The sequence below is a fragment of the Mesoplodon bidens genome (genome assembly GCF_964165515.1).
Source record: "Mesoplodon bidens genome assembly, chromosome: 7".
In the NCBI taxonomy this organism is placed as follows: Eukaryota; Metazoa; Chordata; class Mammalia; order Artiodactyla; family Ziphiidae; genus Mesoplodon; species Mesoplodon bidens.
This window is the reverse complement of record NC_138164.1, coordinates 102702329-102714619: the sequence shown is the minus strand read 5'-3', so window position 1 is coordinate 102714619 and position 12291 is coordinate 102702329. Positions and strand designations below refer to the sequence as shown.

At 39.2% G+C, this 12291-nt stretch overlaps 1 protein-coding gene across 8 annotated transcripts in view; it reads right to left on the bottom strand.

Moving 5' to 3' along the window:
- Window positions 1-12291, bottom strand: part of ATG13 (autophagy related 13) — a 47752-nt gene extending 35461 nt beyond the window's left edge. The window contains exons 1-3 of one of the 8 annotated variants that reach the window (XM_081239751.1): window positions 12205-12287; window positions 11744-12095; window positions 11263-11373 (exon numbers count right to left, since the gene is read on the bottom strand). The gene's annotated coding sequence lies outside the window, so the exon portion shown is untranslated. The other 7 variants (XM_081239757.1, XM_081239750.1, XM_081239753.1 and 4 more) reach the window with 7 other exon arrangements.

Sequence of the window (12291 nt, the reverse complement as noted above, 5' to 3'; positions counted from 1 at the left end):
AAGGGCAAGATAGAGGTAGGGGATTAAAAGATATAAACTACTATAAAATAAATATATAAAATAAATAAGCTACTAAAGGTTGCTGACTAACAATCAATCAACCAATCAATCACCTACAAGGATATGTAGCCAATATTTTACATTTATTTAATTTATTTTTTTGGCTGTGCCATGCGGCATGTGGGATCTTTAGTCCCCAACCAGGGACTGAACCCATGCCCCCTGCATTGGGAGCATGGAGTCTTTTTTTTTTCTTTTTAACATCTTTATTGGAGTATAATTGCTTTACAGTGTTGTGTTGGTTTCTGCTGTATAACAAAGTGAATAAGCTATATACATACATATATCCCCATATCCCCTCCCTCTTGCGCCTGCCTCCCACCCTCCCTATCCCACCCCTCTAGTTGGACATAAAGCACCGAGCTGATCTCCCTGTGCTATGCAGCTGCTTCTCACTAGCTAACTGTTTTACATTTGGTAGTGTATATATGTCTATGCCACTTTCTCACTTCATCCCAGCTTACCCTTCCCCCTCCCCAGCAACTTTATTTTTATTTATTTATTTATTTATTTTGATATTCTTAATGGAGCATGGAGTCTTAACCACTGGACCGCCAGGGAAGCCCAGTAGCCAATATTTTAGGATAAATATAAATGAAGTATAATCTATAAAAAATTTGAATCATACCTGAAACTAATATAATATTGTAAATTATACCTCAATTTAAAAAAGTAAAATAAATAAGAAAAATAAAAAGGACTGGACATTAACTTTTTAGAAACAGTGAATCAAAAACATGGTGAACTTTGGTTATCAAAGCCTTTATGAGACACTCCCTCTCCCACCTCTTGAGCCTCCTTCCTCACTAAGCTTGAAAAATACTGGCAGCTACAATGGACGCTTTCATCAAGTGACTGGTGATCCTTGGCTGTCCCATTCACATCTGAGCATTAGGCACCAAAAAGCCAGAAACTCAGGGTATATGAGTGAGGCTGGTAAACTGGTAGGGCTCAAAGAGGGTCATCAGAAACAAGCTGGGCGCAGCCTCACCCTTTTTCCTATGGAAAGAAACCTCAAAAGAGGAAAGAAAGTGTCAATATATAGAGGTTTTTCCCTCCAAAGACACTTAATTTCTCCAGAGAAGCCTCCAATCTCCTGCTGAAAACAAGTTTTCAACTCCTTTGGGTGAGTTACAGGAGTGCAACTGTTGGATCATACGGTAAGAGTATGTTTATTTTATAAGAAACCATCAAACTGTCTTCCAAAGTGGCTGAACCGTTTTGCATTCCCACCAGCAATGAGTGAGAATTCCCAATGCCCCATGATCTCTCCAGCATTTGGTGTTGTCAGTGTTTTTGGATTTTGGCCATTCTAATAGGTGTGAGATAGCAACTCATTATCTTAAAAGATACCCCTTTGGGGACTTCCCTGGTGGTCCAGTGGCTAAGACTAGGCACTCCCAATGCAGGAAGTCTGGATTTGATCCCTGGTCAGGGAACTAGATCCCACATGCCACAGCTAAAGATCCCGCACACTGCAATGAAGATCACGCATGCCCCAACTAAGACCAAATAAATAAATAAATAAATATTTTTAAAAGATATTATCTTTTGCAAATATTTTCTCCCAGTCTGTAGCTTGTCTTCTAGTTCTCTTAGACAACCTTAGTTTTTTTGAAAAGCAAATTTATACATGGAACTAATCTAATATTGAAGAGTTTAAGTTTCCTTGATTTATCTTAAGGATGAATGTTATTAAGCAAATTCAGTTGTTTTGAGTAACAGCTCCTGGCATATTAACAATATTGCTTTCATATTTGTTTGATGCCTACTTCTATTCACACATACTCTACAAAACAGTAACCTCAAAACTATTACAGAGATAACAGGACATTTTGCCTTCAATTAAAAAAACAAACTTGCTGACAAATGCTCAGCACAACATTACTTTCAAGACTGATAAGTGTTTAAATAACACTTTACACCCATAAAGTGTTTTTAAACTCATGTTTGTCATGCAATATGTAAAAGTTTGGGGAACACTGAAATTAAAACGGACACTTTTACATTTGCTTCTTCAACTAACAGTGGAAGAGCAGAGATAATCTTTTCTTGCCGTAGTCATTATTCTACAGCAAGAATTTTCACATTTTCTCCAACACTGGTTTCAAAGGCAGTTGTACAATCAGTGGGGGGAAAAGAATGCTTCTTCACAGTAAATTGCCACTTAGTAAATGTATAATAAATAAAGATTTAGGAAAATCACCATTTTGGGAGTTCCCTGGCGGTCCAGCGGTTAGGACTTGGAGCTTTCACTGCTGTGGCCTGGATTCAATCCCTGGTCAGGGAACTAAGATCTCACAAGCCGTGTGGCGCAGCCAAACAAACAAATCACAATTTTTCAATCATCACAGGAATAACTGGTTCAAGCAAATCACCAGTGGATGATAAAACCACTGTAAATATACCTTTTGCAAACAAATTTTCACACAGTCTTCCTGCTTATTGACTTATTAATTACAAAGAGAAGTCAGATGAACACAATCTTAACAAAGTAATCAAAGAAACATACCAACTGAAAAACTGACATTACATTCTCTTGATGTGATGTAGGGAGAAGGACATGTCACTTATGTAGCTTTTACATTAAAACTGTATAGGGGCTTCCCTGGTGGTGCAGTGGTTAAGAATCCACCTGCCAATGCAGGGGACATGGGTTTGAACCTTGGTCCGGTAAGATTCCACATGCCACGGAGCAACAAAGCCCCTGCGCCACAACTACTGAGCCTGCGCTCTAGAACCCGCAAGCCATAACTACTGAGCCTGTGTGCCCCAACTACTGAAGTCCACGCATCTAGAGCCCGTGCTCCGCAACAAGAGAAGCCACCGCAATAAGAAGCCCGCGCACCGCAACGAAGAGTAGCCTCCGCTCACCGCAACTAGAGAAAGCCCACGCGCAGTAACGAAGACCCAACGCAGCCAAAAAAAACCCAACAACAACTGTATAACCCAAATCTAACCATGAGGAAGCAATCAGATGAGCTTATATTGAAAGACAGGGCATTTTACATAATAATGGGCTTGTACTCTTCGAAAAAGTCAATCTTATGAGAGAAAAAGTCTGAAGAACTGTTTTAGAGTAAAGGCAATAGGAGTATGACAACTAAATACAATGCTTAACCGAGGACTTTTTTTTTTTTTTAAAGTTGCTATAAAGGAGGGTATTGAAACAATTTGGCAACATTTGAATACTGACTGTATACTACATAACCAGTATTGCATCAATATTAAATCTCCTGAATTTGATACAATTACACTTTGTTCAATGTTCTTGTCTTAAGAGATACAAGTAACTTTTCTCAAGAGTCCAGGGGAAAAGAAAAAAGTAAGAAATCGTGTGTTGTTATATTATAAAGTATGTGATACATACAGAGAGAAGTAAAGCAATGTGGCCAAGAGAGAACAATGTATGCAATGTAGGTGAAGAGTATATGAAAGTTCACTTTAATAGTCTTACAATTTTTCTGTATATCTTAATTTTTCCAAAAAAATCTAACAAACAAAATCCACTCTTATCAAATGGTCTATAGCAGGGTAAAGATCTTAACTCACTTTCACCCAGCATGAAAGTTTTCTATCTCCTTGTAGACCTATTTCAAATACAATTTTTCCAACATCTGAGTGACTGCTCTAGCTATACTTCCAAGATCCCATCACAGGATATCCTTGCCCTGAGAGTGAAGGAGACAAGGAGTTCAATGCACTGCGCCATGTCAGATACAAGTTTCAAAACTTGGAGGACATCCAACAACAATGTGGACTGAACTAAAGTTATCAGTCACACCCCACATACGAGTTTCAAAACTCGGAGGACATCCAACAACAATGTGGACTGAACTAATGTTATCAGTCACACCCCACCCCTGCCCACTACAGGTACATAAAAATGCAAATAAGATACGACAATAAAAAGGTTTTGATACACAGCTAAACCAGAAAGATTGAAAAATCCCAGGTTCCAGAAAAAAAGGTAAGTTAAAGCCATAGATATAAGGGAAAATTGATGCCAGGGAGCTGAGGTTTATGGAGAGCAAGGTCAGATTCTTATAATGAACACATGAGAACAAGAGTGGGGTGTGAGGGAATCATGCCTCAAGCTTATGGGCAGGTAGAAACCTCCCCTGCAGAAAACCCCAGAGCCAAGTGCTCCTTGATCAGAGGCCAGAAGAATCCTAGAAAAGCAGTGAAGAGCTTTGCCATCTATCATGGCAAGGTTGTGAGGTGGGGAAGTTACTCTCAAACCTTCAAAAGCATACATCAGTAAGGTACACAGATATAAGATCCAAAATTACACTACCTACATAGATGGTAAGGAAACTAAAAGCCAAGAAATTAACCTAAAAACTTGTCCAAAACCACTGAAACTCCTAGAAACAGGCAGAAGGAAGCCTGAAGGAGCCTTGAGAGAAGCTTTCACAGACTTGGATCATCAACAGCCTACTGCCAGGCCATTCATAACCCTTCCTTCCAACTTTTAGCTAGATGAACTCAGAATTTAAAAATCTGCAGACTGCACATGGAAATAAAACACCAAGAACTCAAAAGAACAAGACAATGTGAGAGACTACACATCTGAGATAGGAGACTGGGCAAGCTAAGAAGAAATACGCTTATTTATGAACTTGTTAAACACGTTGACTTACAATGTTAAGGCAGTAGGTTAAAATTTTTTAAAGAATCACTTTATATAGTTTTTCTTAACAGAGTTATAATTCACATACCATAAAATTTACCATTTTAAGGTGTACAATTCAGTGCTTTTTAGTATATTCACAAGAATGTGCAACCATCACCACATTTTTATCACACTGAAAAGAAATCCCACATCTGTTATCCATCACTCCCCTTCCCCTTCTCCCTGTCTTTCGCAACTACTAGTATGCTTTACTGCTATGGACTTGCTTATTCTGGAAGTTTCACATAAAGGAAATCCTATGTCACCTTTTTGTGAACTGCTTCCTTCACTTAGCATGTTTTCAAGGTTCACTCTGTATTTTAGCAAGTGTCAGTACGTCATTCCTTTTTATGGCTGAATAATATTCCACTGAATTGGCAGACTACATTTTGTTAATTGACTCATCAAGTCATGGACATCTAAGTTGTCTCCACTTTTTGGCTACTGTGAATAATATTCCTGAGGACACTCATGGGTAAGTTCTGGTGTTAACATATGATTCTCTTGGGTATACACCTACAAATGAAATTGCTGGATCATGTGGTGATTCAACATTTAATGTTTTTGAGGAACTGCCAAACTGTTTTCCAAGGCAGCCATGCCATTTTACATTTGGTAATGGCTTAATTTTAAGATTAGGGTATATAATGAGTACAGAGATGACAGACATTATGAAGGGGTCTTTCTTTTTTCCTTTTTCTCCAAGTATTTCCTTGTTACTCCTTTCCCTTTTAATCCATAATATACAACCCAGATAAATAGGCTACTGCTGTATTCCTTAAGGTTTTTTTTTATTTACAAAAACAATGGATAGTTCTTCTCTCAGAAAACAAATGTAGTTGTAATTTGTATGACTTCAAGCTAATTTTAAAAAGTTTTTATTATGAAAAATTCTACACATCACTCAGCTTCAACAGTGTAGAATAAGGTCTGCCCTTAGCCTCTGCCAGAAACACAGGTAATTTCTCCCTGGAAGAAAATAATGTTGTCCTAACCCATAAATTATCTCTATAATTTTTCATATACAATTTCTGGCACATGTTAAAGTAAACCAGGCACTCAAGGAGACAAACACAAATTATCAAAATCCAAAAGATATTAGAAACATATTAACAGTTATCAGACACAGACCTTAAAATTACTATGCTTAATATGTTCAATTAAATGAAGCACAAAATTGAGAATTTGGACAGAGAACAAAAATGTATAAAAAGTAAGTAAGTATGATCCAGCCAGATTAGTAGGGAAACATAAAAGTGAGCAAAAGAGACTAACAGTAGATTACAGTAGGGAGTCAATGCAGATTCTTCTATAGGTAAAAATTTAGGGACATTAATCTGAATATAGAGAGGGGGAGATGAAATAAAGGGACTAGAGGCAGGAAGACCAGCTAGGAAGCCATTTCAGTAATCCAGATGAGAGTTGGTGATAGCACTGGATTAAGGTGGGGCAGTCAATAAAGGAAGGAAAGAGCAAATAATTTCAAAGAAACAACTGAATAATTTGGCAAGAGATTATACAAAAATGACCCCAGATAATATCTCCAGCCCCTAAAACTGGGGAAAGTTGATTAACATCAATTACTGAAAAAATAATTATGCTTTCCAATATTTAACAGTTTTTAAATGTTCTGGATTCAGGCTTAAAAGCTCAGTATGGCAAATCAGGAACAGTTAATAAGAAAAAAGTTAAGGGAGTTCCCGGCGGTCCAATGGTTAGGACTCTGCGATTCCGCTGCACGGGGCACGGGTTCCATCCCTAATCAGGAACTGAGATCCCGAAAGTTGGGTGGTGCAGCCATAAAACAACCCCCCCCGAAAAAAAACCCAGTTAGGTACAAGTTCAAGGGTAAAGAGAACAAAACTGTAATTTCCCCACTTTCTAGGCATCAGAATTAGTAAATCATAAAGATCTTTTTTTCCATTTATAAAGTTCTTTGTAGACAAATGAGAAACAGAATGGAAAAGTTTAAACAACTGAAATAGTCTTCTACCAAAAGAGTTACAAAGAAAGTCTGAAAATAAAGAAGGAAGCAGAGATACACTCACTTGGGAGGGGGGCGGAAAGAGGAAGAGAAAAGAAAGAAAAGAAAAATAAAGCAGGGCCTTCCCTGGTGGCGCAGTGGTTAAGAATCCGCCTGCCAATACAGGGGACACGGGGTCGAGCCCTGGTCCGGGAAGATCCCGCATGCCGCGGAGCAGCTAAGCCCGTGCACCACAACTGCTGAGCCTGCTCTCTCGAGCCCGCGAGCCACAAATACTGAAGCCCACGTGCCACAACTGCTGAAGCCTGTGCGCATAGCGCCTGTGCTCCGCAACAAGAGAAGCCACCGCAGTGAGAAGCCCGCTCACTGCAATGAAGAGTAGCCCCCGCTCGCAGCAACTAAAGAAAGCCCACGTGCAATGAAGACCCAACACAGCCAAAAATAAAATAAATAAAATAAATACATTAAAAAAAAGAAAAAGAAAGCAGAAGTGTCAATATTTATGACAATTCCAGACCAGAAGTGATGAAATGAGATTAAAAGGGACATTCAGTAATGATAATCTCTGAAAATATGATAGCCATAAACCTTTACATATAAGCAATATAGCAATAAAATACATAAAGCAAAAATTCCTAGAGATACTAGGAGAGCTTGATAAAACCAAAACTATACCTGAAGATTCAACATACCTCTTTGATATATCAAGTAGATATAAAAAATTTTTGAGGATCTGAATAATAAAAACAAGTCATTCATATATATATATATATATATATAGAGAGAGAGAGAGAGAGAGAGAGAGATATGGTGGCATATAGTGCGAGTCACTCAATCTTTCTGTACTTCAGATTCCTTTCTCATAGGGTTGTGGTGAGGATTAAATGAGATAGTTCCTGTAAAGAGTACTTGCCACATATGAGATCCTCAATAAAGCTCTTGGTTATCTAACTCTACCTTTCACATTATTCTCTTAGGTTCAAGGGACACCACAAACTGATCATGTTCTTGACCATTAAAAATTTTTTTTTCCAAGATGTTATTGCCCATAATCCAATAAACTAGAAACATATAATAAAAAGTTAACCGTGTATACACTAGGAAGCTTTTTATAATCAACACTGAAATAAAAACGAGTTACAAATGATCTAGAAATTAACAAAATGAAGAATATTTGACAACAAATGAGACACAGCAAAAGAAGAATTCAGAGGAAAATTTATAGTCTTTATAATTAAAAAAAATCTCAAGTAAGTATTCAATTTAAGAAACCAGAAAGTAAAGTAAACCAAAAGAAAATGGGAAGTGGGAATAAAGATAAAAGACAAAAAGCTGTGTTTGATTAACTAAGGAACAATTTAAAAACCAGTCTAAAGAATACATAATGCCAATATCTGATTTCTTGAAAATTCCAACAGAAATAGATTAAAGCATAAAAACACCCTTAAGCTTATATTTAAAACAGGGCATTTAAACCTCTACAAGTATTTCTCTACATAATCTCTCCTAATGACATAATAGCTCTGGGCAATACAGGAGGAATGTGAGGGTGGCGACAAACCACCCTGGAAATCCTTGAAAGAATAATATGATTTTTAACTCTATTTCTTTCATATTTGTATGAATCAAAAGTCAAGAGTGAAAACAGTATTTTCCAAAATAAGAATACTGGGTTATCACTTCTATACATTCTTTATTTACCTTTATTTTTACTAAGATACTATTGACAGACTGGGCATGTTAATTGAGCTGTTTTTCTATGTAGTGGTGATTCACTATCTTCTCCCTTCTCTTGTAACCAAGGGCATATGGGGGACACCACCAGGGCAAAAACAAATTTCTTGTGCCACCTATACTGGTATTTAGAGGCCTTCTCTAACAAACTGGCTCACATTTACTCTACAGTTAAAAACAATTATTTAAAATTAATTTTACATCCTCTTAAGGGATTTAAAATCTTTTTAAAGATTCAAACTAATTTTACATCCCTTTAAGGATTTTAAATCATTTTAAGATTTAAAACCCAAACTTCAAGTTGTTGTTTTTTTGTTTTTTTGGGGGGGTGGCGTGCACCACTCGGCATGCGGGATCATAGTTCCCTGACCAGGGATCAAACCCGTGACCCTCTGCGGTGGAAGCGTGGAGTCTTAACCACTGGACTTTGAGGAATTTCCAAGAAAAGTTTCTTTTTCCCCTTGGTCATAGAGGTTTCTAGTTAGCCTCCTCTGCATTCTCCCTTTGCATACACTGCCTATATCCTGTCAGGGACTACCTGCAGTTTTTACTGCTCTCCACAATTTGACAAAGAGGAGGCAAGGACCCTCTCTTCTATTAAATCCATGCATGAAAAAATGAGGCCCTATGGAAATTTATTTTACTCAACTCAACACCCCAAGTTGGAAATTACTTCTAAATTATCCACACATAAAGTTTAGGCAAGCTTTTTCCAAGAATAAACTTTTAGTAAAGTATACATATTTTAAGACTCTAAAGTCAACATACAAGCCAAAAAAATCTTAAGCAATATAGTAGTTCAAATATTAGCTGAATAGCCTGCATTTCTTACTCAGTGAGTTTCTATACTTTTCTTCCATTAAAAAATAAAACCAGGGACTTCCCTGGTGGTCCACTGGTTAAGACTCCTCGCTCCCAATGCAGGGGGCCTGGGTTCGATCCCTGGTCAGGGAACTAGATCGTGAATGCTGCAACTAAGAGCCTGCATGCCACAACTAAAGATCCGGGGTGCCGCAAAGAAGATCCTGCACGCGGCAATGAAGATCCTGCATGCTGCAGCTAATACCCAGCGCAGCCAAATAAATAAATTTTTTTTTAATTTTTAATATTTATTTTTGGCTGTGTTGGGTCTTTGTTGCTACGCGTGGTCTATCTCTTGTTGTGGTGAGCAGGAGCTACTCTTCATTGCGGTGCACAGGCTTCTCACTGCAGTGGCTTCTCTTGTTGCGGAGCACAGGCTCTAGGCATGAGGGCTTCAGTAGTTGCAGCATGCAGGCTCAGTAGTTGTGGCTCATGGGCTCTAGAGCACAGGCTCACTAGTTGTGACGCATGGGCTTAGTTGCTCCGCGGCATGTGGTATCTTCCCGGACCACAGATCAAACCCATGTCCCCTGCATTGGCAGGCGAATTCTTAACCACTGCGTCACCAGGGAAGTCCCATAAATAAGTATTTTTTTAAATAAATAAAAACAACAAAAACCTTAAGTTGAATAATAAAGGGTCATAGAGTGAGGAATGCAGTGCTCCAACCATAGTGTTATGAATGTCATTTTCATCTCTTCTATAATAATGTAAAAAGTGTTTAAAAAGTAAAAGTTTTATGGATTTCCAAGCATTACTAAGATTAAATAAGTTCCCTCCAGATAAAAATTCCAAAATAAATAACTTCCACTCCCAATGGAACAAAATGTAATTGCAGAGCTTTGGTAATGAACCTTATCAAGTGACAGCAATAAGTTCTATAGTGGTTGCCCTTTCTGATTAGTCAAAATTATCTTTGAAAACTCACTCATGTAGTAGGACTCATGTCTTTGGAAGCTCAATGTTAATGTCTTAGGCTTCTTTTTGCATTTAGGCTATGGACACCCTGCTCTGAGTCATGGAGGTCATAAGCTGATGCAGCTGAGTGGATGCAAGCAGGAAAGACAATGGAAAAAAAGAGATTTCTTGCCCCCACCTCCATACAGTACAATTCCAGTACGTGTATAGGGTAGGACTGAATTGTGTCCAGCTGATTTTTAGTCCTTAAATAAAACAATATAATTTGGAGTATTTAGTAGCTGAAGATCTGCAGTTTTTGATCTGCAGTTTACACTTGAGGGGAAAAAAATACAAATTATAAGAACTGTTAGGTGTAAGTAAAGAAATAGCAATTTTTATGAAATGTAAATCTCGAAAGTTGCCATAGCCGTCTTAACTTCCGACCCAAAGGGGTACAATTTGAAAACAGTGGGAGAATTAACTACATGCATTTTACTATACAGATCAATACATATGACATTTGCTTCATCACTTATTCATCATCCCCTGGGTATGAAAAATATTAACTCAGGATTCCCTTCCACAAGCACTTACAAGACTTCTGCTCGGCTGAAAAATGGAGTTGAAAGAAACAAACAAAAACATATAATTTAATTGGAGTCACAATATCGACACATGAAAGGACTAACACATAAAACAACACACAATAACCTGGAGTTAATTTAGTGTAAAGAAAGGATCTGTTGTTTCTTATTATTGCACATCTCCCATTGAAGGTGTTCAATAAATTCTACCACCTTAGGAGATGACTTTTAAAGTAAGTGTAATGAAAAAATAGGCACTTTTGTTCTTTAAATATTCGTTCATTCACATCCATTCCCCCGCCCTCCACCCCTCTCTCTCTGGCTGTGGGATGGCCAGAGAGGAAGGAATACTAAAAGTGAAACGCTACACTGAACTGACCAGAAAAACTTGGTAAATAACTGACTGAGAAAGTGAAAACTGAGATGAGTTAGTGATGAATCCAAGAAGGTGCTTAGCCACTTACCCAGAGATTTACTTAATGAGAATGGATCGCAGGTTTCCACAGGTCATTCCACTGCCAGTAAGAGAGTCGTGAACCTTGGGTCCCTTTTTGCACTAGTCAAGTCACCCTCACCTACACGCGGAGTACATAGTTGGCACTCAACAAATCTTCATTGAATGAAAACCTATCTCATTCATACTGGTACCCAACCACAGAGTTATGGGCCCACAAATTCCTTCCAAAAAGCCTTACGACTTAACCCAAAGAGCTGAGAAAGCAGAGTCGAAAGCTCTGGGCATCTCTGTAAGGACTGGGAATGATCAAGGGCCAATGAAGCCTACAGTAAGTAACCTGACTTCCCAAAGAAAGCTTAGGGGACTGACCTACAGCTAGTAGGCTTCGGCTTCACCAGGACGTACCCGACAGGCCGCAGGCCGCAGGTCCACAGCCTCCCACCCGGGGGCGCTGAGAGATCCGGGGGTATCCCCTCTAAAGTTAGTACCTGTGAAGCTGCGACACAGAGAGTGGCTCGGGGCTCTCATTACGGAGGCCGGGGCCTGGGGCCGGCCAGCTGCGCCTCTTGGCTGAGAGCTCCGCGCTCCGGAGCTGCATTGACAGCACGGGTCGCAGATAATACCTCACGCCTCAGGAGCCTCGTGGCTCGCAGACCCCGGGAGTTTCGTTCCCAAGACTGCGCGAGTTGTCGCACTCACGTCTACAGGCGCTCTTCAGGGCTTCCCTCACAGCTCAAGTGATCACTCCTGCCTTCAGCCCAGCAGCCGGTCGCTTCCCGGCGCCGCCATCGTTACTGTTTGTTTTCATCCGCTTCGGTGACGGCGGTGGGAGGAAGAGGGCTATGGGGGAAATACAGCTATCTAACCTCAGCCGCCCTTTCGGCACAGTGTGGATGACCTACTTAATCTCTTCCCTCTTTGACGTTCCCATAAAAACTGGTTTCCTTACCATGTAAGTCTGATTCACCAATCTCTTCAAGCGTCTCAGAAAACAAAGGCGTAAAGAGGCGGTCTTTGAAAGAGCGTGAACCTTTGG